Genomic DNA, 27301 nt, shown 5'->3' on the forward strand with positions numbered 1-27301 from the left:
TCCCAAGTCTTCCAGCAGGTCCGGCTCCTCCTCTACATGGTGCCCGTACCTCCTGAGGGGCCGGCGCTTGATGGCTGAGGCGCCACGTCTTGCCACTCGGCGCCTTCGCCGCGTGCTGCGGCGGCGAGAGCGGCTGTGGCCAGTGCGCCGCGTTTTCCGCAGGCGCCTGCGGCTCCGGCTCCGGCTCCTGCTCCTGCTCTTGCGGCGTCTGGCCCTCCGATTGTAACCAGCCATGGTGGTTCTCGCTGAGTGCTGTGAGCAGCTGCCCTGCTTTTATAGGGGTACCAGGGAGGAGCCCTTTGTGATGCAAGCACTTTACAGAGCTGACCTCACCAGTGATGTCACAATGGCTGTATGGTGATGGTGTTGCCAGCTTTGCTTGCATGTATAGCTTTTGATATCCCTAATAAATTGGCTTTTATCTTAAGCCACAAAGTTTCCCATCTTTACTCCTCCAATTCTCTCCCCCAGCAAGCTGGTGGGGAGAGTGAGGCCCTGCACGGCGCTTTGTTTCTGCCTGGGGTTAAAGCATTACCTGCCTCCAGTGTGGCTTAAGGGCTGCAGGGGCACATCTGCTCACCAATGGCACAAAATGGAGGGCGAGAGCCTGCTAAACCATTGTTTTCCTCCATTTCTGCAGAGGATCTCTTGCTGCATTGTTTGGAGCACCTCCTCTCTTCTTTCTCCCCTTCCTTGCCCTCTCCAGGACTGTTTCTCGAATGTATTCCCAAAGACTTTATCCCTGAGGCACTATTATCTTTGTGAATGGGCTCAGCCTTGGCCAGTGGCAAATCTTTCTTGGACCTGGCTGGCACTATCCCTGGCAGACATGAGGCAACTGGAGGCATCTTCTCCCAGATGCTTTCCACACTGTCTCCCCGCTCTGAAGCCCTCACCAACCTATGCCCAATATAGGCACAGAGAACCAGGGGGAGGCAGGAGTAAGCACAGCAGTACTTAGAAGCATGTTGCAGGATCAGGGACTCTGTCTAAAGGGAGATGTGTGAAGGGCAACGTGATAATCCTGATGGGAGTGGTGGGATGGCCAGGGTGAGAGTCAGGAGTTGGATGGGCAAAGCAACTTTCACTGCTTTGTCTGGCCTTTACCCTCGAATCTCCAGCAGTGCTACAGGAGGGGGCATGAGGCACTGAGGATTCTTCTCTCTGTAGGCTCTGCTTAGCTCTTAGGGACCCTGCAATAAGAGGGACCCAAAAAGGGAGCCCAGGGGACCACTGCCAGGAGCAGAGGTTAACTGTGTGTCCTGGGTCGTATGCACTCTCCACAGACGCTGGGCTTCAGACACAATCACACCTCATCCCAAACAAAGACAACCCTGGATATACACTGCCGTGCATGAGCATCCTCAGACATACAGATCACACACAGGAACATCATGCCTCGGCACAGACATCCTGCTGTTGGGCATGGACACACTGGCATGTGTCCACCCACACCCCTGAAACATAAATGGACACCGACTGATCTACTCCTAGGGCGCAATGCATCGGAGACACACAAGCTCATCATGAAAGCTTGCTATGCTTTATTTTTGCAGCCAGGCCCGTGTGGCAGCTGGTCATCTCAGGGGCTCTGGCTCTAAATATCAAAGCCATCTACTGGCTCACTGAGCCCTCCCACGTCTTCCAGCACGTCCGGCTCCTCCTCCTCTTCACGGCGCCTGTGCCTCTTGGGGGGCCGGCGCTTGATGACTGGGGGGCCATGTGTTGCAAGTTGGGCCTTTGGCCGCGTGCTGCGGCGGCGAGAGCGGCTGTGGCCAGTGCGCCGCGTTTTCCGCAGGCGCCTGCGGCTCCGGCTCCGGCTCCCGCTCCTGCGGCGTCTGGCCCTCCGATTGTAACCAGCCATGGTGGTTCTCGCTGAGTGCTGTGAGCAGCTGCCCTGCTTTTATAGGGGTACCAGGGGGGAGCCCTTTGTGATGTAAGCACTTTACAGAGCTGACCTCACCAGTGATGTCACAATGGCTGTATGGTGATGGTGTTGCCAGCTTTGCTTGCATGTATAGCTTTTGATATCCCTAATAAATTGGCTTTTATCTTAAGCCACAAGGTTTCCCATCTTTACTCCTCCAATTCTCTCCCCCAGCAAGCTGGTGGGGAGAGTGAGGCCCTGCACGGCACTTTGTTTCTGCCTGGGGTTAAAGCATTACCTGCCTCCAGTGTGGCTTAAGGGCTGCAGGGGCACATCTGCTCACCAATGGCACAAAATGGAGGGCGAGAGCCTGCTAAACCATTGTTTTCCTCCATTCCTGCAGAGGATCTCCTGCTGCATTATCTGGAGCACCTTCTCTCTTACTTCTCCCCTTCCCTGGCCCTCAGCAGGACTGTTTCTCACATGTACTCTTAAAGATGTTATTCAGTGCTGCGCTGGTGTTTATCACAACAGCCATGTACTGGCAATTTAATCTTCTCCTCAATTTTATACTTTTATATAATTTTATTCAAAGAAGAAGCTGGTACTGTCTTGGTAGGAGAAGGTTAAAAGGCTCTAACAGTCCTTAAATGATGCTCAATAAATAAATACAAACTGGTCACTTGTATTTTTTCTTAATGGAAGTTTCTCTGTAAAAATGAAATATCCTGGTATGCTTCAAACTTCATAGCATGATAGCTTATAATTTTAGTTTTTCTCAGCTGTGGGCAATGACCGAAATAATGAAAGTGCTGTGAATTAACTCTTAAGGGTATTTATGATAATGAGATCTCTCTTGACTATAACTGAAGGATCTTGGGAATCTGGAGAGGTCCCAGTTGACTGGAAGTTGGCTGACATTGTCACAGTTTTCAAAAAGTTCTAGAAGGATGACCCTGGACACTACAGGCTTGTCAGTCTGACTTCAGTGCCTGATAAGGTTATGGAGAAGATTATTCTGGTAGTTATTGAAAACATCTGAAGGACAACACAGTCCTCAGTCACAACCAGCATGGTTTTGTGAAGGGTAAAGTCTGCTTATCAGGACTTTGATTTTCCTTTTATGGCAGGGTAACCCACCTAGTTGATTAATGGAAGCCAGTTGATGCTATCATTTTGGATTTCAGTAAAGCTTTTGATACTGTCTCTTACAGGATCCTTCTGGGTAAAATATCCAGCACACAGCTGGATAAACACATCATGTGATGTGTGAGCAGCTGGATCACAGGTGGGCACAAAGGATTACAGTGAATGGGGTGATAGCAGACTGGTGACCTGTCATTAGTGGGGTTCCACATGGCTCCATCCTCAGTCCTGTGCTCTTCAACATTTTCATAAATGTCTTGGACTCAGGACTGGAAGGGATACTAAGCAAGTCTGCAGATGATACAAAACTGGGAGGAGCTATTGACTCTTGAAGGCAGGGAGGCCCTGCAGAGGGACCTCGGCAAATTAGATGGCAATCACTAAAACTGTATGAATCATCTAAAGGATGATGCAAAGACTTTTATTAGGAACACTTATTGTTTTTAATTCTTACCTTATTCTTACTTTTTATTTCACAATGTTGTTGAACAATCAGCTAATTCTTGGTATGCTTACTAAAATTTTTTCAATTCTCTTTCTTACGAATTGGGCTATGATGTCTTCAGTACATGTATATAAATTTATCTTCTCTCAGATAGAGTAAGAACAGAAATGCTGACCAGAAAACCTTTCTAGTTTGGTGCTCAGAGATGGCAGTTTCTTAATGCTTGGAAACTGGTCTCAAACCAAACCAGTTAGAAAATAGATGCATTTGAAAGCACCCAACGTGTTTTCTTTCGTGGTTTATGTGAAAGAGGTAATTGGTTTTTATTTTTTTAACAATATCTTGTAACATTAGAAATACTGCCTGTATTACTGTAAGTGAGCAGTGTAGTTTCTCCTTTATGTTTCAATAAGATTGAAAGTTTTAGTTTAGTTAGTGGTACAAAAGGCTTTTGCTCCAAGACCAGCAAGTGTTATCAACAAGTATGTGATTGTCCCAGTAGTCTTTAGTAATTTTCCCCAAAGTGATTCTACCATCTAGTGCCAATGTAGACTTAGTGGGGTATATACGCTGTAGTAGAAAATGTTGTTTTAATTTGCAGACCAGCTAGTGTTCTGAGCAAGGGAACAGGGGCTAAATTGCCCGTGGGAACTGAACTTTTCTCACAGAGCTGTAAATTCTGTCAGCTGGGAAGAAGAACAGAGAGAATTCTGGCTCCTTATTCTTGAAGATAGCTTTCATTTTGCCAAAGTCAGCATACTAAACCAGACCTGTGCCTAACTTTAGCTCATTTAGCTTTTATATATTTAATATATTTACTGCATAAACCCTTTCATTATTTGTATTGCTTTTACTCGAATTCTTTCATTGGAGAGTCTGTGAATCCCATTCAGAACTAAGTCAGGGTATAGAAAGGCTCCCACTCAGTTTAATAGGATCAAAATGTAAAAAGATATATAATAATTTTTTAAGTATATTAGATGTACTAGTAAATACCTGAAATAAAACACTGCATTATGACCGGTAATGAATATTGTTGGTGTATTTAATTAATGTTGTGACCTAGACAATCTTTTCAGAGACTGAAGCTTGAAGAAAGCAAAGGATTGAATTTAAAGAGTGTTCTTGTATCAGTCTGGGTTTGGTTTCTATTGCTACTTTCCATGTCATAGTTTTCATAGTACTTACGTTAATCTAGATGTTATTCTATCTAGATGTGATTATATTCACATCCAGATGTCTGTATTCATATCTAGATGCAATTACAGGACTTTTATCTGTACTTCAGACAGCTATGGTGAAAATACTGATTTGTTTATGATTTCTCGTTCTTTGGAGTAAAGTTGCTTTTAAGAATACCTACTGAAATAATTTGCTGCAGCCATAACTTTTGTGAGGTGCAGCTAATCAGAAATGTGCTAAGTAATTTACTACAGCTCATACTAATAAACACTGAGAAATTACTAATATCTCTCTCATTTTCAATTTAATAAACCTCCCTTGTAACTGTGGGACCTGTGCAGTTCCAGTTACTCTGTTAGTTTCATATAGACATTCTTACCTGCATCATATCTCTCTTGTGTAGATACTTCAGCCTTTCCAAGTAATTTATTGCTTTCTTCCTTTTTTTTTTTTTTTTTTTTTCCAGTTACAGGTTGGTTAGGATGTATTTGTTGCACCAATGCTTCATGGCATCCATATAGTAATTTCTGAAAAATATTTACTAAATAAAGGATACTTTAAAAATATTTCAGTATAAGTAACCTATCTCTTAGGATACCTTAAGAATGTGATATTCAATCGTTAATGATCCTGCAACTCAGCTGAATGAGGTGAAGGTCTGTTTGCCTGTGACTTATTAATACTGTCTGTTCATTCTGTCTCAGTTCTACTATGGGCAATTTAGCTCTTTCAGATACTATTCCTGGTTATGACATTTCAGAGCTTATTTATCTCAGCTCAAATTTGCTTATTTTGCAAGTAACAGTGAGTGGATTAATAAATTGCATCACTGTTGTAGCAACCTGATACCGTAAATCATTATTCTTGGTAGTTGTTGGTTTATATAATTAAAACATCAAACTAGGAGACTGGCTTAGAGTCATCTCTGAAATGTTTGTCATGTGCTACAAGTTAGCAGTTTTTTTGGCAAGATCCTGCAAAGGTTGACTTCCCTGGCTACAGCCTCCTTTCACTCAGCTGTAGAAAGTGATAAGGCCACCCCTGAGCCTCCTTTTCTCCTGGCTAAACACTCCCAGCTCCTCAGCTGCTCTTCATCAGACTTGTGCCCCAGACCCTTCACCAGCTTTGTTGCTCTGTTTTGGACACACTTAAGAACTTCCATGTCCTTGTTGTGAGTGGTACCAGTCTCACCAATGCCCAGTACAGGGAGACTCTAATACTTTCTAGAGGTTTGAGTTAAGAATTAAACTGTATCCTATAAAGGAAAAAAAAAAATAAACTTGATCAGTGAAAAGAATGACATAAAAGAGGCTTAAAAATTTTCCTTATACTTTTTTTATTCTACTGTGTGCTTATCCATGCCCTCATCATTCCTTTTGGTCTGCAGTTAATATCCTGAAGGAGGTGAGAAATTCTTTGTCTAAACTTTAGTATTGTAATCTTAAAGAAAGTGCTTCACAATGATACTTGTAGTATTAATTTAATCTATTCTACTTGTAACAAATATCCAGTATGATTCACATGGGTGATGTTACAGGCTTATGAAATATTACTTAGTTTATAAAGTATGTCAGATATCAATAAAATTGTTTTGCAAGAAGCTTAGTCTTAGCTTTTATAAAGAAACATAAAAGAGTGAACAGAGAAAGGAGGTATTGTACAGACAGTGCATAAGAGCAGCCCTGCTAGCTCAGATCAAAGGATTATTTGTGTCATCAGTCTGCTTTAACACAATTCATCGGCACTGGTTTAGAAAGAAAGCATAAAGATGAACAAAATAAACTTCCCCAAAATATTGTCCCAGGTACTGAACGTTTCAGTGGATTAATCTTCTATAAATCTGTCATGTATTTTTCTGAAGCTACAGACATCTATTTTATACTTTAGTTTGGTTTTTTATGGGCTTACAGAGGAGCACTGGGGACTTAGCATTTAGGCATCAGGTAAACAAAATGGTGGATGGAGAAGAGTGAAAATGGAAACCTCAGTCAAATGAGAAACAGAATTGTTCACACTGAATTTTGATGTAGGAGACACTGTAGGAGAGAGCACAGCCTGGGTTCAGAGGCAATGCCCCAGTGGGACTTCTGAGGGGCTGAGGTGGGCTATCCAGTAGGAGGTGAGCAGAGTGGTTTCAAAGCTTGAAATTACAGGAAAAACCTGAAGTATCTCTGCTCTGTATCCTCAACTGTACTGCATCCTGTTAACAGTGTGGCAGATGACAATTTAAAGCAAAAAAAACTCCAATTTTTTTCAAGCATCTTCTTTATGATCTTTCTTAAATGCCTCAAAAATCTGTTTGTAAAATCTAGTACTTTTGTCTCAGCTGAGCTAGTGCTTTAAAGTTGGCCAGGTGTGGAACATGCTTTTCTAAACTCATCATTAATTGCTGTTGGCAGTCAGTAGATTCTGGTTGCCATCTCTTTGTGTCAGAAATTTTGCTTTCTGGATCATGGTGATTTTTGTTGGGTTCTTACAGTCGTCCCTTAAACAGTATGCAACAAATCCTACAGAAAATCTTTCTCAAAAATGGATCATACTGACTTGAAGTAGAGCACAGTTCAGAAATAAAGATCCTGTTTTTGTTTAAGTATCCTTGATTTAAAAAAGAGAAGAAAAAACCCAAGCAGAAAATGAAATGTAAAAATCACAGGTTGTGTAAAACACTTTTTTCCTAGGGGAAATATATTTTATGAGACCTGACGCACTTCTATCTCATCAAATTGTTGTTAACCAGGAAGGCCCATTTATTTTCGTATTCTGAGGAAAATACCTGTGCATTGTAGTTTTATTTTTAAACAAAGCAACCTAGGGAGCTGAAAATTTGCTGCCTTCCTTTTAGAGACCAGTGGTTGTTTTCTGTTTAGGCCACACAAGATATTGAGAGTAAAAAGAAAAGGCATTTTTAATAGTGCTGAATTTACTATTTTAATTAGTTCTCCCGTATCTTGCTTTCCTGACATGTTTACTTTATAAATGCTTTAGCTCATGGCCATTACTTATTTTGAATGGCAAAGTATATAATTAACATCAAGGTGAAAGACGATTATGTTTGTGAATGCTGCTCTGTGCCCTCCAGAAATCACTTATGTAGCCAATTTAGGTCACACGTGGTTCAGTCTCTCAGAAATCTTACTTAATAAAGCCCCAAGGTACTCTCTTTTACTGAGCAATTAACAGAAAGTGAGTTCTTTGTGTTAATGTGGGGAAAAGATAAATTTTGGAAAAGGAGGAAGAACCATGTGAGACACACAAAAGTTTCCACACAGTTCTGTGGGAAGCTGAAAATGCAATTTAAATGGGCACTTAAGGTGGAGAATAATATAGGCCAAAATGCTACAATGAAAATGCTTATATATAAAGTGCAGTGGTTTACGTTTGAGATGTTCCGTCACCTTCTATCCATTTCTTCCTGACTATTTGAGTAGGTATTTCCCAAGAACTCTCCCTATGAAGACATGCCGAAGAGGAATGATACTCAACATTTGGCATATCTATTGCACCATGAAACCCCTTGGAAGTCTGCTTATGTAGGCATATAGTGACAGCTTTAGAATAAGTGGTAAGCATTAGAATCTGATTTGCAGTCATTATTTTGAAAAAATCGAGCCCTAGAAAAACAGGGTCTTACTCATGCTAGTAATATGGTAGCCACTTACTACAATTAGATTCTTGGCAATGTAGACAGAAACAAGCTATATATGAAAACATTGTACAATAACAATATGTAATGACTGTGTGCTACTGTGTCGTACTTACTGGAAGAGTTGCTATCAGCGTGATATAGTTGGATTTCAGCTTGGATTTCTGAAGCTGGCTAGACTATGGGCTTTTATGTGAAACATCTTTATGGTGCTTCTGCCAATACATGACTTTGTGTCATTGGATGCTGATTTCTCTGGATCAAGAGAATTCCCTCTAGTATCCTTGCTAGTCAGAAAATCAATAATATTAGTCTCATAATCAGACATAATTGAGTTATTTACCCATTTTTAAACTCTCACAATGCAGAAAAGTGCTATTATCAAATCAAGATACAGTGATGGTTGAAATTTAATAGTTACTCTTGTAGTCAGTACTTAGGAAGAGAGAAACAAAGGGTTGCTATAGTTGTGTGTCATCAATTGTATTTCCACTGTTTATTTTGACGTCTGTTCTTGTGATAGCTTGATTTGCATATATACATAAACTTTGTAGACATCCATACAAGATGACCAAATTTTGCAGCAGACTGGTGGTTTAAAGGTCTACAATTATTCACATGCTATACTGAGTTTAATACAGTGAACCTGATGGATGGCACTTCTCCAGGCTGGGTATAAGGCAAAACCATTGCAAGGCTGCTTAGTATCAGAAGGGACTGCACTTCACTGTGCAGTAGGAATGTGGCTGTAAGCTACTTTTTCTTTCTTAAAAATACATGAATCCACTGCCCTTGTGAAACACAGGACAGAGGTAAATGCCCTTCTAGAAGGGAAGGACCAAGACTAGAAGGCATAGCACCAGGATTGGTTAGTGTGAGTGATTCCAGTTTGGTTTGCCATTGACAAGTTCTCTCTCCCCAGTTCTCTGAACACCGAACAGCAAAGGAGGTCAGTTGGGGTTCAGCAGGAGCTGAGCATTAAGCTCTGAAGTCCTCTCACTCTCAAGCTGACTCTCTGTTGCTGACTGTTCTCTTCTGAAAAGAGAAGGGGGACAGCACTGGTGTTCCTTCCAGCGTGGGGGTGGGGGGTACTATAAGGGATTACTATGACTACTAGTACAGGCAGGCAGGTGTTACGGCTTTAGGCTGCCTTTTTCCATGCTGAAGCTGCTCTGAAATTCAGATGGTCAGACTGTCTCACAGCCTGTAGCATAAGAAAGGCAGGAAAAGAAGGCCCTATTCATTGCATGCCAAGTGGGTAGTTTTCAGTGCTGCTTTCAATGACGTAATACTGCCTGTGAGGCTTTCTTCTGCTAGGGCACAGAGGAGATTTCTAGATGTGATAATACTGAGTTAGAGGTTAGAGCATTAGTATAGTCTCCTTATGCTGTTGAGAATTGGCTTCTTAGGGACCTTTTTTACACTCAGAAGACACAGGGAACATGAAATTTGTCTTTCCTGGTACATAATGTCCCCTTTAACTTAAACTACTTAAATAGCTACCCACACTCTTAAAACCTAAGTCTCATTTCCCCAGGTATAGTTTCTTTTTCTGCTGTTTGATCCTGTACCTGAGTACTGAGTGGACTGATCTGCTTCCCCTGCACTCATCTCTCTGCTGCCAATATGCTCTCCCTTTTCCATATGGAAACCTCCCCTTTCCATTGTGAGCTCTCTTCTTATGGAAAATCCTTCTTCTAACTATTTTTGTGGTGCTGACAGGAAATGAATGAACAGTAATGAGGCAGTTAGATGGAGCTGACAGTTAAGTATTTAATTTTAAAGAATGCATGTATTATAGAATTCAAATTGGATGGGCCAAATCCTAATCTGATATTGCACTTTTGTATTAAGAGAGCAGCTCTCAATTGTGCCAGAGAAATCTCTCTCTTAATGTGTACATGTATTTTTTTACTTGTAGTTGATTTTTCTGGGGATTCTTACTTGGAATGGTGAAATATGTTATGGATGCTGTTTCAACACATGAGTGAATGTAAAGAAATCTTTTTGGCATTGAATCCAACTATTGCTAGACAGGTGGTTGTATCGTTGGAGTGCCCTGAGCCCCAAGAACACCTGGCAGCTGTCTCAGTTGGTGCCTGCAGCATTTTCAGCAATATGGTGCTCCTGGGGCACTCTGCAGCATAGCAAGGGATTATACACTTCTCTCTGGAGATCACACCTGTAATTCGTCATTCAAAAGTTTTAAAAACAACAGAGTTTAATTACTGAAGAAGTATAATTGTCACTGTTCTAAATAACACACTCACCTCTTATTTAGCCAGGCCAGAACAAATTGTCTATAAGAGCAAGTATTTTATTAAGTATTCTTTCTTGTTGCAGCAGCGTGGCAAGCTCTGAGGTAAAACTGCAAAAAAATCTTCGGCATCTTCTTGTACTGGAATTCTATGTTTTCTGGGTAAGGCTTAAGTTATACCTGGTCTGACCTTGGAATAACTTTTGAAAGTGGAGTTATTTTTTAGTTCTTCCTTTTGACTTTCTTTGTGATTTTGTTTTCAGTCACTTCCTGTGAAATACAGGATGGTGAATGAAGAAATTGCAAAATACTTATGAGAACAGTGAGGTTGGCCAGCATTTTTCTGAGTTGATGTCCTCTCACACATCTGATTTGAAGGCAGATGAGGAGCCAAAGCAATTTGTCATATAAGCTACTTGACAAGAGGAGTTCTAAGTGGTTATTATATGTCTATAATAGGACCATGCTTGTTTATTTTACTTTTTCTTTTTTTTTTCCTTTTCTTTTTGCAAAGGTCTGAGTATTTGCTAGTGATAGGATACTTCTGTAGATGGTTAAGGAAATTCCATACTTCTGCATGTATACTGTGCTTTAATTCTGTGTGTGTAAAAGTTTTGCTGTCAGCTTGTGAGGAAAAATCAGGACAATGCACAGCTCAGGTAAACTTTCAGGATAGATTGGTTTTTAGCTGTAGGTAGGACAAGGAACTGCTCACAGCTATGGAGACTTTTTGTACCACATAGAATTCTAGTTCAAATGTGGTCCAGGTCACTAGTGCTCATTGCTCAATTTTTGAGCTACTAGAAGGCAGGAGAAGATATCACTGCTGGTGCCCTGGCTGACTGCCACCTGAGAGACAAGACAGAATAAACTAAATGTTACGAACTCCTCTGTCATCTACAGAATTGACTCCATCTCACTGGAGAGACAGCATTGCAACTGGCTATATTTTACCTACCCAGTGGATAGAAGTGTTTAGTCTCTAGCTGGAGCTGTCAACCAAGCTTGAAAGTGACTTTTAAAAATGTAAGCAAACTTATAGCTATCTGAGCTTTTAATTTTATGTGAAGACAATTGTAAGTAGAAAGGACATCTGCCTGCTTGGCTGTCAGCAGTACCAGGCTGCAGATACAATACAGCTGAATATCAGCATTTGTAAGAAATTGGATGTTCTCTGTGTCAAGGGTTTATTCTTGGAGCATAAAACCATTCTTGGAGCCAGTTCAAGACACTAGGCAGAACAGGTGCTGACCAAAGGACATGAGACTGTTTTGCCTATGTTGGATATAGCATCAACTGTACTAGCGTGAGCAATTTAGATTCTTACACTTACTGAGCTTCGACTTCTGCCACTTCCCGTGGCTGTGGTGTGCCCTGGAGAGAGATACTGTGAGAGGTAAGGAGAGCCAAAATTTGTAGTAGAATGGGTTGCTGCCAGACTGCACTTAACAGCTTGAATCTCTGGTACTTTAGTAAGGGTTTATGCTTTGTCAGGGAGGGCAGAGAACCAAGACTACAGCTGTGCTGGTTGGACACTGTATAGCTGGAGACACAATCTTAGCCTCACCTCTACATGTTGCCAAGTGAAGCCATGGGAGAAGGAGGAGAACACTGCAGTTAGATTGAATGTTACTGCTATAGGTCAGGGAAGTAAAATCTCCATGTGTTCTCATTTGAGTAGCCTGTAGTAGCCACTTCTCTTTAATGTATTGCACCTTAAAATGGTTGCTGCGTGCTGTTATACAGCGCTGCAGCAGCTGGCTAAAGATAGTCTTATGTTTGGGTCATTGATCAGTTTGAATAGTGTTTTAAGATCATTAGCATATGTAAGTGAAATAAATAATGCAAAGGTCATTGAAGCTGATATCCACAAAGGATTTAGAGGCTGCCTAAACTTGACCAGTTTTCTCTTCTACTTGTACTTTAAGTCCAACGACAGATAATCAATATTGAAAGAGATTATAAAAGGGCTATCATGGATGGAGAAGGCAGAAAAGTAGTTTATCTGTGAAAATTACCTAGATGTAAAATTTAGAAAGCTGACCTAACAGTATGCCTTAATGTCTCACAGCTCTCAGTCTGCAGGGAAAGTGTTCTGTCCCACAGATCTGCATGGAAAATTTTGACAGAATCAAGGGCTGCTGCCATCATTCTGCCAATGCAGTCTATGTGATGAGCCTCTCAGAAGACATCAGCATATGAACTTCCTGTGTGATGTAGGACCACCTCAAAGAACTGGAGTTTCACGTTGTTCCTGTTGACATGGCTGTATTCAAGCAAATAGAAATATCCGAGAAGGATCTTTTTCAAGCAAATAGGAGATGGTGTGATTACTCAGGGTCCTACAGTCAGACATCCTTTATTTACTTACTATACATCTTTGAATTAAAAATTTATGAGTACTTGAAGTTCACAAAAATTTTCATATATTCAGTATAGAAGCTGGGTATTAAAGAGCATATAAAAGAAAATAGCCCTTATTCCCTGGAACAAAAAGGTTGTTAGAAAATCCTACTGTAAGGAAATACCTTCAATGAGAAAATATCAAATGATTTTAAGCAAGTGCAAATCAGGATAAATATCCAAAGTCCAATATGTTTTGATTTTTTTTGGTTCAGCTGAGTTTTTTGTGAAATTTTTGCATTAAGAGAGATTTCTTGCAATTTCAGTTGAAGACTGTGAGATGGGACGAAGGTGAAATGTTGCAGGGAAAAAACACCGCATGAAAGGCTAAGAGAACTGTATTTGTTCAGCCTGTAAAAGAAGGTTTCTGGTGACATAATTGAAACCTTCCAGTACCTGAAGGGAGCCTACAAGAAAGATGGAGAGGTACTGTTTACAAGAGCATGTAGTGACAGAACAAGGTGGAATGGTTTCAAACTGAGAGTAGGTTTAGATTAGGTATTAGGGATAAATTTTTTACTGTGAAGATGTTGAAGCACTGGAACAGACCTGCCCAAAGAAGAGATGGATGTCCCATCCCTGGAAGTGTTCAAGGCCAGAATGGATGGGGTTCTGAGCAACCTGGTCGAGTGAAAGATGTCCCTGCCCACAGTGGCGAGCTGGAACTAGTTGATGCTTAAGGTCCCTTACAACCGAGGCAATTCTATAATTCTGTGATTCTGTGATAGAAAACGCAGGGACTTAATACAATAGAAAATACTCCAAAACTCTCCTGTTGTATATTCTTCATCCTTCTATAGATTTTTTCTCAATTTAAAAGAAGGTTGACTAAGCCACTGAGGACCGTTTTGCTCTTTGTGTAGACACCATTAATAGTGTAAACACCATTTCCACAGAGTTACAGAATATTCCCAGTTGGAAGGGACCCACAAGGATCACTGAGTCCAAGTGCTAAGCGAATGACCTATATGGAGATTGAACTCATGACCCTGGCATTATTAGTACCATGCTCTAATACGAGCATGCATGCAGTGCTGTACAGAAAATTTTAAGGGTGTGTATAGTCCAGAGAAAGAAGAGAAGTTACCTTGGAGAGTAAGATCCTATAGGATATGGAGACGTCTAAAAGTTATTGTCAGAGCAGGTGGTATATCAGAAGTATGTAGGCAGTGGCTTTTACAACTTTGTCTTTTTTACTTAATTATTTATTTTCTGCCAATGGGAAGCTGATATTTCTCCTTTTGCTTCATTTTTTTCAGTAACTCTCATATGGTCTTATGATTTTATTTTTCATATTATCATAAGCTGTGAACTTATGAAGGGAACATGTGCTAATGCTATTTTTGAGTGTCACAAGTCAGAACTATTCAGATACATTTCAAGAAACCATGTCATTTTTCATTATGTCTTTAGACTAATTTAGTAGGCAAAAGCAACAAAATTAAATGAAGAGATTGAAATTCAGTTGTTGTTATATTTACTGTCACCTACCCTTGAATACCTTTGAATATTATTTCATTTATAATCTTAATTTAAGCATTTTATTGACTGAAGCAACAGCACTGTGGGATGTTGGCATGACATGTAGTAAGGAATCTAGCTGTACTGCCAGGCTAAAATTCAGTGGGTTTGAAACATTAGCAGAGAAGCACTTAAGAATGCACTTTACTGCTAAATATTTGTTACTCTTATGTACTTTGTGTACAGTCCCATGAAAAATAAAAGGCTTTTAGTTATTTGTTATATATGAGCTTTAACGGTGCTTTCACTGGTAGACATGTGGAATGGCCTTCTGGCCTGATGATAGGTAGCAAGTTCCTCTACCTTTTGCAGAACCTGCCTGATCTTGCCTCTACGAAGTGTTGCCATTTCTGATGATCTGACTCATGGCAGGAAACAGGAAACTGTCATTTATTTTAAAGATGTAAATATTTCATGTTTCACTGTTGCATTATAAAGGCTGCTTGAGGGTTCCACTGATCAAAGTAAGTCTGAGAGTCATTTTTGCCATCACAATCACAGTTCTTCCTCAAATCTAGTCTATGAGAAGCTGACAGAGCTGGGGATGAATCTGGGTCAAGAATGGTCTTGAAAGCATTTTTTTTCTCAGCTCAGTACTCCTGCAGCTGCAGGAATGATACTTCATCCCTCCTCCTTGATCTCCTTTATGAGTATCCCAGGAGCACAGAACAGGTCATAACTGAAGAGGAAAAAAACCAACCAAGCTGACTTTCAGGTCACCAGTTTTACTGTGTCAGAATAAAAATAGATCAGGAAATGTTTTCAATTTTAACATGGAAAATTCAAAATGCACTTGGCTGAGTCTCTGGTATGGGGCTTTTCTGTGAATGTTGTTTGGCATAAAATATTTACTTCTAAGAATGACTCAAATTCATTTCTTCAACCTAAAGAAATATTCCACCTGTGTGACAGACTGCTGGGTTCATAATAGAGAGATATGTTTTTGTTATTGCTGAGCAGAGCTTACACAGAGCCAAGGCCTTTTCTGCTCTCTGTACTGCTGAGCGGGTGATGAAGTTGGGGATGCAGGGGATGTTGGGAGGAGACACAGCCAAGACAGGTGACCCTAAGTGCCCAAAGGGATATTCCAGACCATGTGATATCATGCTCAGTATAGAAAGGGAGGGGAAGGAGGAGGAGGGGACGGATGTTTGGAGTGATGGCATTTGTCTCCCCAAGTCATTGTTACATGTGATGGGGCCCTGCTCTCCTGGAGACTGCTGAACACCTGCCTGCCATAGGAAGCAGAGAATTAATTCCTTGTTTTGTTTTGCTTGTGGGCCTGGTATTTGCTTTTCATATTAAACTGTTTTTATCTCAACCCACGAGTTCTCCAGCTTTTACCCTTCTTATTCCGTCCCCAATCACTCTGGTGAGGGAGTGAGTGAACAGCTGTTTGGAACTTGGCTGCTGGCTTTGGGTAAACCATGAGAACCTCCCTGCACAATCATGTACTAATTCTGGTAACTCATAAAGTTTAATGTATGTGGTAAAACAGCTTAACTTGTTATAGACTCTTCCAAGACTGAAAAACATCTTTGTCCAACTCAGGGTTCATAAAGATAAAAATTTGAGAATGTCATCTTGCACACAGTTTTTCTTCAGCAGCAGGTTATTTTCTATGAGGCTGAGAACTCCTAGGTAACTAAATGTTAACAAGAGAGTGTACAGCATCTCTTACATGGGAGTAAATACATAGTACAAAGTCAGCCTTCTCAGGCTACTGCTCAGTGGTGTTCCTACAAAGACTGCAAGTATTAAAACAGCTAACGATAGGTGCATCTCCTTCTTACCATAAAAAGAAAAAAAGCAAGGAATAAAAATTTAGAGTAAAAATTAAAAAAAAAAATTGAAAATACTATATAAAGACAATTTTTATTACTACTGAAAGTACTTTTAACCTAACCAAAATGTCTTTAATATCAAGTGGCAAAGTTGGTCCAGTAACTGTTACACTCCTGTTTTTTAGACACTACATGGATTTCCTAGATACAACAGGCTGCAAATTTACAACCATGAAAAGATCAGTGAAACTGAATGTGGGTTATAAATCTCATTTATTTTTCATTCTTTATGCCAGATTTTTTGTGGTGTGTGTGTGACTCCGTTTGCCTCTGCGGCAGTAAAATGAAAATTGTCAACTTAATGGCTGACACTTGTTTTTGCTTAAGATTTCTCAGTCTTGTACATGAGTAATACTCAGTTTCTAATGCTGTAGAGAAAATTTTTCATGCAGATAAATTGATGCCCTTCAGGGAAAGTTTTAGTGGTCTTTAGCAATGAGCTATTACTCATGCTTGGTAATCACAGGTGCACTTTAAAGTTTATAGAACTGCATTTCGATTTTGTAAAGCTTAGGCTTTTTACTAGCATACCCTTTTCATTTTTGATTTAAAGAAAGTAAGTGCCTACTACCACACTCTTGTGCTATAGAAAGCTTAGCAGTATAAATGCCCTCCTCTTCTCCCCCTGACTGGATAAATATGCTGTGCCTCAAGTGCATTGGAAACCCTCCCTATGGGCTTAGAGAAAAGAGGGATTTGGTGTCTTTGTTATGCAAATAAAGGGAAGAAACAATTGTTTTGTGTTGCCAAAACTCAAGACACTACAGGGATTTGCATTTTTAAATTTAAGTGTGTTTTAATGACTCTAGTCCCTAAATTCCTCTCTTTAAGAATGTGAAGTCAACATAAATATTTCCGAGATAAAGAAAAATCCTTAATGCAAGAGGCTCACAAGGCCAGACTCCTCTGCATGGTTATCAGTGTTATCGGTCAATAGCTGTACAGACTTGCTTTGACTAGGATTCAGTTCATGCCAGTCTTTTCTTTGCAAAACCCCTTTGTGTTATAAAAGTCCTGAGACTTGTAACTGCCCCAGAAAAAAACTCCAGCAGTGGCCTGGCTGCTCACTCTTAGGTTGGACTGCAAGTTCTTGGCCTTTTGCTCCGAGCCCTTGCATAGACATAATTTTCTGGATCTAGGTATGGCTGTATAAAAAGATACTGACTCATCTGTGCTCCATTGCTCTAGTTTCTCTGCTGATGTTTCTAAGGTCAAGTAACATTATGAAGAATGCACTCTAGGGCCTTCTTAACCTTACTTAACCTTACTGGAAAGAGAGCCCAGTATAGGATGTGAACAGGCTGCAGCACTGGTATACACAACTGATTCCCCACAGCTACATCAGGTGTAAATCAAGATTCCTCCTCTTCAAATGCTCTTAGCCTAAGGAGACATGAACCATTTTGGAGCTTAACCTCAGTCTATCAAGCACTCTTATCAACTTCCTTTAGAGTAGGTGCTGAAAGTGCTCTCTAATCCAGGATATGCAGGTCAGCTGAATCCATGCAGGTCAACTCAAACCAGGCCCAAAATGTGATTTTGTCTGAACAAATTAAAAGTGTCAAAGGGTTCAGCTGACATCTCTGTAGATGTTTTTGACTCTCAGTAAGATGTGGAGCAGAACATGGTAACCACTTCCTTCTACAGTGGCATAGCTGGATCTAGCAGAAAGTGGCTGTTACCTTCAGTTCCTTCTTTCCCAGAGAAGAAAGTTATTTTTTTTCCAATTCTGTGACTTAGAAGTAAACAGCATTGTCCTAGATTCAGTCAAATGTTTTATTTACAGCAATTGGACAATTAGTTTATGCTCCTGAGCAATTTTAAGCAAAGACCCTCTTTGCTTTCTTCCTTTCAGCTGGAGTGGTGCAAACACTGGGAGTATTATGAGGGCATTTTGATTCAGATCTCTTCTCAGTAATCCCGAGGCTTAACAGAGAGATCCTGCTTATTAATTCTGCTGTGAAGCAAAAACAGGTAAGCAACAATGTCAGATCTCATTTTACTCTCCATAGTTTGTCACTGAGCAACTCGGCATCCCTGAATTTTTCACAACACAGAGTACCAGCAAGTGTCATGATTGGTAACCATCAGCCAAGCAAGAAATCTTGGCTGGCAGTGGTGGTTTTGGACTCTCAGGAGAGCCTGAATTTGAGAAATGAGATGTTCTTGCTATTTCATGCTCAGAACAATTCAATAAAAACACAAACACTTGACTGGCCATCTATGTGTTTTCAAATTCACCCATTTATCCCATTTTTAAAATAAAAAATATTTTCTTATCCTTTCTAAGATTGTTTTTATTTCAATTCTACCCTTGTAAATGCAAAATAATTTCACTGATAGTATTAGAATCCTTTCAGCTTTATGTAGATTCAACAGAAGTTAAATTCAGGTACCAGTATTCTCATGTGCTATGGATAATTGTTGCAAAAGCTAAAGTTAGTGCTAAGGACCACAGCCTTCAACGATCTTCGAGATTTGGTGCACTGCCATAATAGCAGGTGCCTATAAAGCAGTCTAAGTTAATTCAGCTGTAGATTTTATTTCTATGGTAGAGTCTCTTGAGACTTGTCAGGAAACTATAAAATGATGGATAATTTAGATGACTGACATTCTTGAAAAAGCATTTGCCCTTTGATTGAATAAAAATTACTTTGTTAAAAATAGTTTGAAATCAGGATATGTTAATCAAACTAGGAGAGTAGAAAAGAGAAATTGTACCAAAATGAATTCTGATTATGCACAGTAGCCAGCCTTTCTTTGTCTGTGGACGTTTCCACTAAGCAGAGAGAGTGAATCAGTATTTGTACTGCTGTGTTCCTTAGATGAGCCATGAACAGGTTGAACAGCTTCCTCCATGGGACCAGGAGTTCTCATTAGTAATTAAAGAGTATGTAACAGCTGTATTTGGGTGGTGAGATTGGAACTACAGGGTAATCTCATTTATTTGTTGTGATCCAGAGGTTTAGCTTTATTTCATTCTCAAATGATCCCTTTTTCCCTAGGCTGATGATGTGATTCCTGCTGTACAAATAAATTTTGTCTGATGTGACTGTGGGGATTCAGTTATGTGCACTGTGTCTGCAAAAGGCATGTGAGCTTTGTCTGTGCCCTTTTTCATGTAGAGTAAGGAAACCACCAAGGATGTTCTTTACTATGGTGGTTGGGCTTAGAAAGACTAGGCCTGTCTGTGTCTCTTTCTTCTTGGTTTTCATTCTAGTCTCTTTGGAATACAGACAGGAAGAAATAGGAGGGAAGAATGAGAAGTTTTCTTTCAAAAATAACAAAGCCCAAACCAAACAGAGAAACCCTTCATAAGTCATATTTCTCCTACAAGGACAGGAAAAAGGGAGAAATCAATAGCTGTAATTTCTAAAAAAAAATGAAGTGATTCTTTGACATTGGCAGGATGATAAAATTAGATAGATAGCAATGAAGTAAAATGAGGACCTTTCATATCCCTTCAACATACTGGTGAGGAAAATGGAATATTATTCTTGAGAGCTCTTTCCGATTGCTTGTTAGCCAATTCTTATTTTACCTGACACCTTATTGCTATCTCCACTTTCTTTAATGTTTATGAAGAAATTTAAATAGATACAATATTAAGAAAAAAAAAATCTTTATAAATTAATCAAGCTTTGCTGTTTGGAACTTGTGGTATTATATTCCTTCTTACATTTTTCAGTCATTCATGTACAGTTTCTGGAAGAACAGTACATCCAATAGAGTAAATCCAGTTGAATTGTTCTCCCCTCAACCCCAAGGCAGTGCTCCTTTTTTTCTCTTCCCGTATCCTGCACTTCTTTACAGTCTTTCAAGCCTTTTTTGTCTATCTAGAGGACTGAAATACTAGAATTCCATTTTTCCTATTTCAGGTCACGTATGGTTAGAAAAGGAGACTTCAAAAAATGCAAAGTATTTTGATGATACTGGAATACGTCATGTTTTCAGTCTCTGTCATCAGAGCATACCTGCACAGTGAATGATGGCTAGAAAAGTAGGAGGTAGTTTAGAAAACAGAATGCTTTCTGAATTGATGAGAAAGGAACAAAGAAGGTAAGAACTGAGGTGAAAAAATATCAGAGGTAACAAGGAAGCTGTTTTAACTGAAGAGAGAATTCAGGTTACGTAGCTTAGAAGTGATGAGAAGCTCTATAGTTCATGATTTACTATGCCTGAGCTCAAAGGAGTTGGTCTGTTTCTTGAGCTAATGAGTAAGGAAGTCTGTAACTTATTGGACAGCTGAAAATATAGTAGCTATTGCTGCTGATAAGGAAATAAACTTTTATTAGGACTGTAAATTTTGGTTTTCTCTTTTATTGAAGCTTTTTCATATTATGTGAACAGAAGCTGAAGAGCCTATGGAAATGACCTGAAGTTGCCTCAGGTGTTAAGGTAGTTTGGATGGTGATACAAGGGTAGAAGAGGGAGCATTTGGTGCAATGAACACAACGTTAGTAAAAAGAATGGCTGTACTGCATTAAGTTCAACAGGTTAGAGTCACAGCTCTGACAGTCTCGGTAAGAGTCTGTATGTGTCTCTGGGTATGGAAGGTGTGGTCCAAACCCTTTACCAACCCACAGCCACCTAATGCACTGGGACATGGAAAGATGTAATCTGGAGTCTGGGCATGTACAACTGCTGGAGGACAGCTGCAGTCAGGATGCAGGTCTGTCATCTAGATTGTTCTAGCTTCAACTAAGAACCAGATATTTTGTTTTCTTTCCCTAATTGATTCTGTGCTTCTCAGAGGTAGCAAACAAACAAACAAAGACAGGTTTGCCAAATCACTTTTTTTCCTCTCTGATGACCTTGGCAAGATACAGATTGAGTTTTGTCATCCATAATCAGGCTAGCAATCACTTTAAAAAGAGCTTCTCTGAATTTGACTGGAAGTAATCGCAAAGTAAAATGCTTCACAATGCAAGTAAAGGGTACAGGAATCAAATCTTCAGGATGTTGTCAGAAAATAGAACAAGATTAGAAAATGAAACAATTGGCCTACATTTATTCTAAAGCATAATGTTCTGTAGGGGAGAAAAGGAATTTTCATGCTTCTTACCTGCCAATTCTTTTCTTCTTGCCAATAAGTGCAGTAAAATAAGTTTGTTCTATTATTATTATTATTATTATTATTATTATTATTATTATTATTATCGTTTTTGTTTAAGGGCTTGCCTTTTTCTAAACTGTCTCCAGTTTTAGAATAGCTACCCTGTGACACAAGAAAACATGAATTTTTGTTTGATCATCTGCTTTTGCATGTAGCTTGGCAAAAAGTAAGCACAACTCTCCAAAAGTGTTATTTTTCATTTTCTTAAGAAGTATTTATGTATTTTCCTGAAATTTTTCTGTCTGGAATGGAAGGACATCTTTCATGCAAAAAAACCCAGGTGCTTCAATGAAAGACTTTATAGATTCCCTAAATCAGTTCAAGAAACAAGAATGGGATAAAGTAATGGGTAGAAAGGAGGGGAGGCAAAATGTTCTTATCTCCCAGTAAATTAATGACTCTTCTTCCATGACAGTTTACAATAGTGAAAGTGTTTAATGCATCATCCTTGCTGTGAGCAGAAGTGAGGACTAAATTCAATGCAAGTGTCTACAAGACAGCATGACGTGCTGAATGCCTTGTAAGTGGCTCTTAAGTTTAGTGCTAGAATATGACTCTCTTCAGAGTAATGAGAAGTTAAGTGCTTTTTGTCTTAGAGCTGTTAATGAAACATGTCATCCTCTACCTATAATGGATATAATACTTCACACAAAGTATTAAAGTAATGAGGCACGATGCTAAGAAGGTTTCTGCTATTAGAAATCATTGCCACTAGAGTCCAGGCGCTCATGTCTCCTGCAGTTCTGCTGATATTTAATGTCAGTACTTGTCAGCTGTGTGCTTTATTGGCTCAATATGTAGTGCAGTACTTGTTAGTTCTGATGTATGGATGAGGTATCATACCTACTAACATAAAAGCATTTTTGGAAAGATAGAAGAGGTTTGGACTGAGTTCAGATAAAGATTAAAATTAAATAAAATGTATTGGTTTCAATTTAAGAACATATAATAGACTTAGCTAAGACTAAAAATAAATTTTAAAAACAGTAGAATGTTAGGCTTACTGCATTAATTCCTTGGAACCTGCAGTTTCTCACTGCCGCTTCTGTACTGTGCATAGAGATCAGGGTCCATATGTGATTGCTCAAAAAAAAGTAGATGATACTGCATATCTTATACAGAGCTGGGAGATGAAAAACATTCAAGATAACAGTATGTCTGACATACTGCATTCTGAGTGAACTAATTTTTTATGCTGCTCAAAAACTCTGTTTCAGAATCAAAATAACAGCTCAAAGAAAGTAATTGTTCACTAATAGCCTTAGAAGGTCTCTGTTCTTCAATAGAATGGAACTGGTGGTTGTGGGTGAGCTGGAGAATACTTTCGCATGTATTCCTGAGGTGCTACATGTTTTTTTTAATGAGTGATCATAAATGCCTCTTTCATATGTCATGTCTAAAAATCTGCTCTTATCACTAAAAATCTAGTGTGTGGCTTAAAACATTCAGCTGTATTCTGTTGGTTTTAAAAACAGCATCTCTTCTGTCCCTGGGGGAAAAATTATGATGCTCGTGGTAGTGATGCCTGTCAGAAGTAGTGGTCTGCACTAAGTTATCCTTTCCATGGACTGTAATGCTGCCCTGAGTCCCTCTGATAGCTTAGGCTGTAGCCCTCTGAGGTATGTATGGCTCTGATTTGACTTGGTGTGAGGTTTGGCAGATGCAGCTGTACCGTGCCATGAAGGAGGGGTTTACTGCACTAGCACTCCTTATATTTGAGGTTCTCTCATATAATTCAGTTTCCTCCTCTGCTCCATGAATCAGAGCCCCTAAAGGCTTTCAGCAGGATAATATTATTAAATACTGCAAGTATCCTTGGTAGTGTCACCTTGATAGAGTGTCAGCTGATAAGACAGACCCACCTATCTCTACATTACCGAGCGTTTGCACATAAGCAAAGTAATAAATGCTAGTCATATGAAGCACGAATGTTTAACCATAAATGAAGAAAATGCTTTTAGATCTTTGCTGTTCATGTAGATTTTTGATTTTGTAAGCAGGAGGTTAGAGGAGCAACTGTAAGAGCAGGGGTGCTTACTGAATAAGTTTTTTGAAGACGAGGGTCCACATGACCTTACAGTGTGGCAAAGAGCTAAATAATTTTAATATCTATCCTGTGTAAAAAGGGGATGCAGTGAGGTGCTCTCCTTCACTTACATGTTCATGGAAAGTTGTATTTTGAACCTGAGAATCTATCTCAAGAATTGTGCAAAGTAGGAGGTATCCAAAACTCACAACCGTTAGAAAAATATTTTTTAAAAAAATTATTTTCCTCCACTTCTGAAACCAAGTTTAGTCCATCTGGACTTAGCAGCACAACTAATAATGATATTAATTATATCAAGCTTCATAGCAATGAATCAGTGAGTTTGAATAGAAAAATTCTGTGTATGGGAGCATTTTGATTTATGAAGCCTGATAAATGAAATTGATTTTCTTAGATGCAGGTTTCCATTCTGCCTAATATATAACTTTCCCATTCCTCATGTTTTAGAGACATGGCTGAAGTAAGATTAAATTTTCCCTGTTCTTATATTCATGGTAGTTTTCTTGTTCTGTGTTACATGTAGCAGTGCAGGAGGGGAGAGTGAAAAAACAAGGAAGAATCCAGTCTTTCCAACAGGATCTTGCTTTATGATGGATTGCATTGCTTTTCAGTGCTTCAGTTTCTCCAGCTGCAAAATTGCTCCTCCTTTGTTTAGCAAGATGACATAATGGTATAAGCTTGCCTCATAAAGGTTAAATGTAGCTTATAAGTAGAACTTGTGCTGTTCTGTAGCAGGGAAATCATGAAGGGCATGTTCGAAGGGGATGGTCATGTTAATGGGTCACCATCCTTAGATTGCTTTACAGTTGTTTGCCTTCTTGTATTATGTGTCCATCTGTTTGGAACTCGAATTTACTTGATGGAAAGGAAAAAGCAGAAGCACCTGTCCCAGTGGCTGAGCTGGGCAGGCAGTGCCTGGGTGTGCAGCTGTACCTCATGATGGGCAGGGGCTGCGAGCTGCTGCAGAGCAGAGCTGGGGACAAACTTGGGTTGGGGCAGCTCCAGTGAAGACCTGGAATTTGTTTCTGTCTGTGTTTCCTGCTGCAGTTAAATAGAAACACCTCTTAGGGACTTGGGAAATTGTCCAGGTGCCATCTCCAAGGACAGTATTACTGAAGAGAAGCAAGAAGCATAATGTGACAGATAGATCCTCCATGGAAATGCGTATCTATTTTTTTGAAATTTTTTTTATTAATAAGAGCTGAACACATTGAGACTATTGCAAGTGAAATTTTGCAGGAGTGAGGGTGCAAAGTAGATGGAGCACACAGGAATATTTGTTTTAAGCACTATTGTCCTGGCAAAAAATGTTTATGCTGTAAGAGACTAGACTGAAATAACTATATGTGGCACTATTTAAATTGACTTTATAATAAATATTTTTTAACCTGCTGGCAAGCATTTGAAAAACTCTCAGTCTAGAGGGAAAAGAAATTTCTGTGGGTGGCTATTTTCTGTATATTGTGTAATGTACAAACCACTTCTTTCCCGAATAGAAGTTTGTAATTAAAACACATTAGAAAATGTCTGGGAGATTTTATGAGGAAAGAAGTGTATATGGATGGGTTGATTTTCCAAACATGAGTTTTTTTGTAGTTTCTTTATAAGAGCTGAATTTCCCTTTAGGGTTTACAATGCAGCGTATACAATTATTTATGAGATGTATGATAAATAGAGCATTCTGACATTAACACCTCAAAACCCACCTGGAGAAACCTCAGGATGTATTACATGCCTGCTTTGTATTAACCCTGACATTTATTATGGAACTCAGAATAACTAGAAATACAAAAGAAGTCATGCTTGTGGTATGTAGGTAAAATAGCAGAAGCATGTTTAATGTGATGGCCAGACGTGATAAATCTTGTTCTACCTTTTATGCAATTATCCTTGTAAATGTTGAATTTGATCTTCATCAACCCTGCAGGAAGAAACAGATTCATAGAATAGGAATGTATCACCAGGGTCAGTGAATTCATCCAGTTCTCACACAACTTGGTAAGAGACATTTAGTCTGTAAAAGTCTAGGGAGCAAACCTGCCTCAAGCCCACACACTTCACAGCCGTCAGCATAAGCCCTACATCGAGAGGGGAGCAAAAGCTGTAACCCTGATGTGCTTCCCATACCTGAGTGTTCTGCAGTGTGAGAGAACTTGAACAATACCACCCATGGTTCCTTCCTCATAATTTAAAAGCAGGCTGACCACTTGATTTTTATTCCCTTTTTACAAGAACTATTAAAAATGTTCAAATTTCTTCCTGAATAACCTTTAAAATGTTTTAAAATGCTTTTAATGAATTCTTTTTGTTCCCACAACAATACTTTTGGGATGAGTTGTCTGCAATACGTTCCCTTACACCTTTCCTATGTCTTTTGGGGTTAGAATACCTTTCAGCTGGCCTTTTCCCACACTTCTTAGGTCTAGCTTAGCCAGTCTCATACACTCGGTGTGAGCTTTACATTTGCTGCATAGTTCCCATGGGCTCTCTTCTTCCTCATCTTTGACGGTGTGTAACAAATGGTTGGTTCTGTGTGCTGTTGCCTGGCTACCTCAGCAACCGGTACAGGGTCATGGGAAAGGAAGAGAAATGTGATGCTGCATGCCAGCAGCTATGGGTGAATATTTTCTGCTTGGTGTCCCTTGGGAAAGAGCACTCTCTTCTCCTTCATAGTGCTTTGGGTTCCCCACTTCACCACAGATTTATTTCAGATGCAGCACCCGGGGTGTGAAGGGACAAGCCAGGAGATAAGGAGGTGTAGACACCTACGCCATACTAACCAGCATATTTGGGGTGGGGTTTTTTCAGTGACTTTGGATCCTTACTCTGCAGTTGCTGAGGGAGGTGCCTTATGTGCCTGTGAAGTTGTGCAGTCTGGGAAGCCTTTTGTGAACAGCTGTTGCTCTGATACCTGCTTCTGATTTTACTGGCATCTGGGGTTAGTTCTTATTTCTTGTGGGAGTACCTTGTGTTTAGACACAAAGGTGATTTATTTTTTTAAAGCTGACTATTTGTCAGTGAGCTTGTGCATGTGTGTGTTCATCCTGTAATTTACCAGAGAACATGACTTTGGAAAGGGCCAGAAACATTTTTCTTCTAAAAGAAGACAAAATGTGATAGAAAGTTCCACACTGGAAGAATACATTTCCTTCATTAAACTTATTCCATGGTGTCTGCATGGTCACTTCTAGATCCTGTAATGATTGGTGGATATTGCTCTGTGCATTTTAAAATAAGGGTGAAAGTTTTGTTAAGTGAGACTTGTAGAGATAAAAAACCTAATAATATTAAATAAAAAAGCCCCAATTGTCAGTAACCTTGTAACATACTAAGCCAACTGGATGAACAAATCTACATAGAATAAACAGGCAGAATTAATACCAAGAAATGTGCTGGCATTCAGACCAAGGCAAATACAGTTCAAACATAGAATATTGCAGAAGCTTTTGGAACTTACTTCAGAAATCCAAAGCCAAAAAAATATGTATATAAAAGGTAAAAAACAGGCTCAACCCACCAGATATTTCTGAAGAAGGGCACTCCACTTCTACCCTAACATGAATGTGGCCCACTTTGTATTTACAGAGCAATGACACATTGAATGGTGAGCAGGGACTCTCCCCCCTCCTTTGCTGCAGTTAGCTTTCATAGTCTCTTGTTCATGCACTGACACCATTGTTTTTGGCTTTTTATGTACCAAGAATGGCCAATAGTTAGAGAAAAATATTCGTTCAAATAGTCTTAGTGTGTTTTCCTTTTTATTAATTATTTTGTTATGTTTGTTGCTTCATTTCAGGACAGAATATTTTAGCATCTCCTGTTACTTGAAT

The 27301-nt window shown here is 39.6% G+C and overlaps 1 protein-coding gene across 2 annotated transcripts in view; it reads left to right on the forward strand.

Annotated features, from left to right (window-relative positions):
• The window catches only part of LOC148223386 (uncharacterized), a 106189-nt gene that overhangs the window by 41985 nt on the left and 36903 nt on the right, over positions 1–27301 (forward strand). The window contains exon 2 of one of the 2 annotated variants that reach the window (XM_088167440.1): positions 18164–18282. The exons of the other annotated variant lie outside the window; for it this stretch is intronic. The gene's annotated coding sequence lies outside the window, so the exon portion shown is untranslated. The remainder of the gene's footprint in view (positions 1–18163; positions 18283–27301) is intronic. 2 annotated transcript variants of the gene reach the window in all.

This window comes from Sturnus vulgaris, chromosome 6, assembly GCF_052056855.1.
Source record: "Sturnus vulgaris isolate bStuVul1 chromosome 6, bStuVul1.hap1, whole genome shotgun sequence".
NCBI classification, from domain to species: domain Eukaryota; kingdom Metazoa; phylum Chordata; class Aves; order Passeriformes; family Sturnidae; genus Sturnus; species Sturnus vulgaris.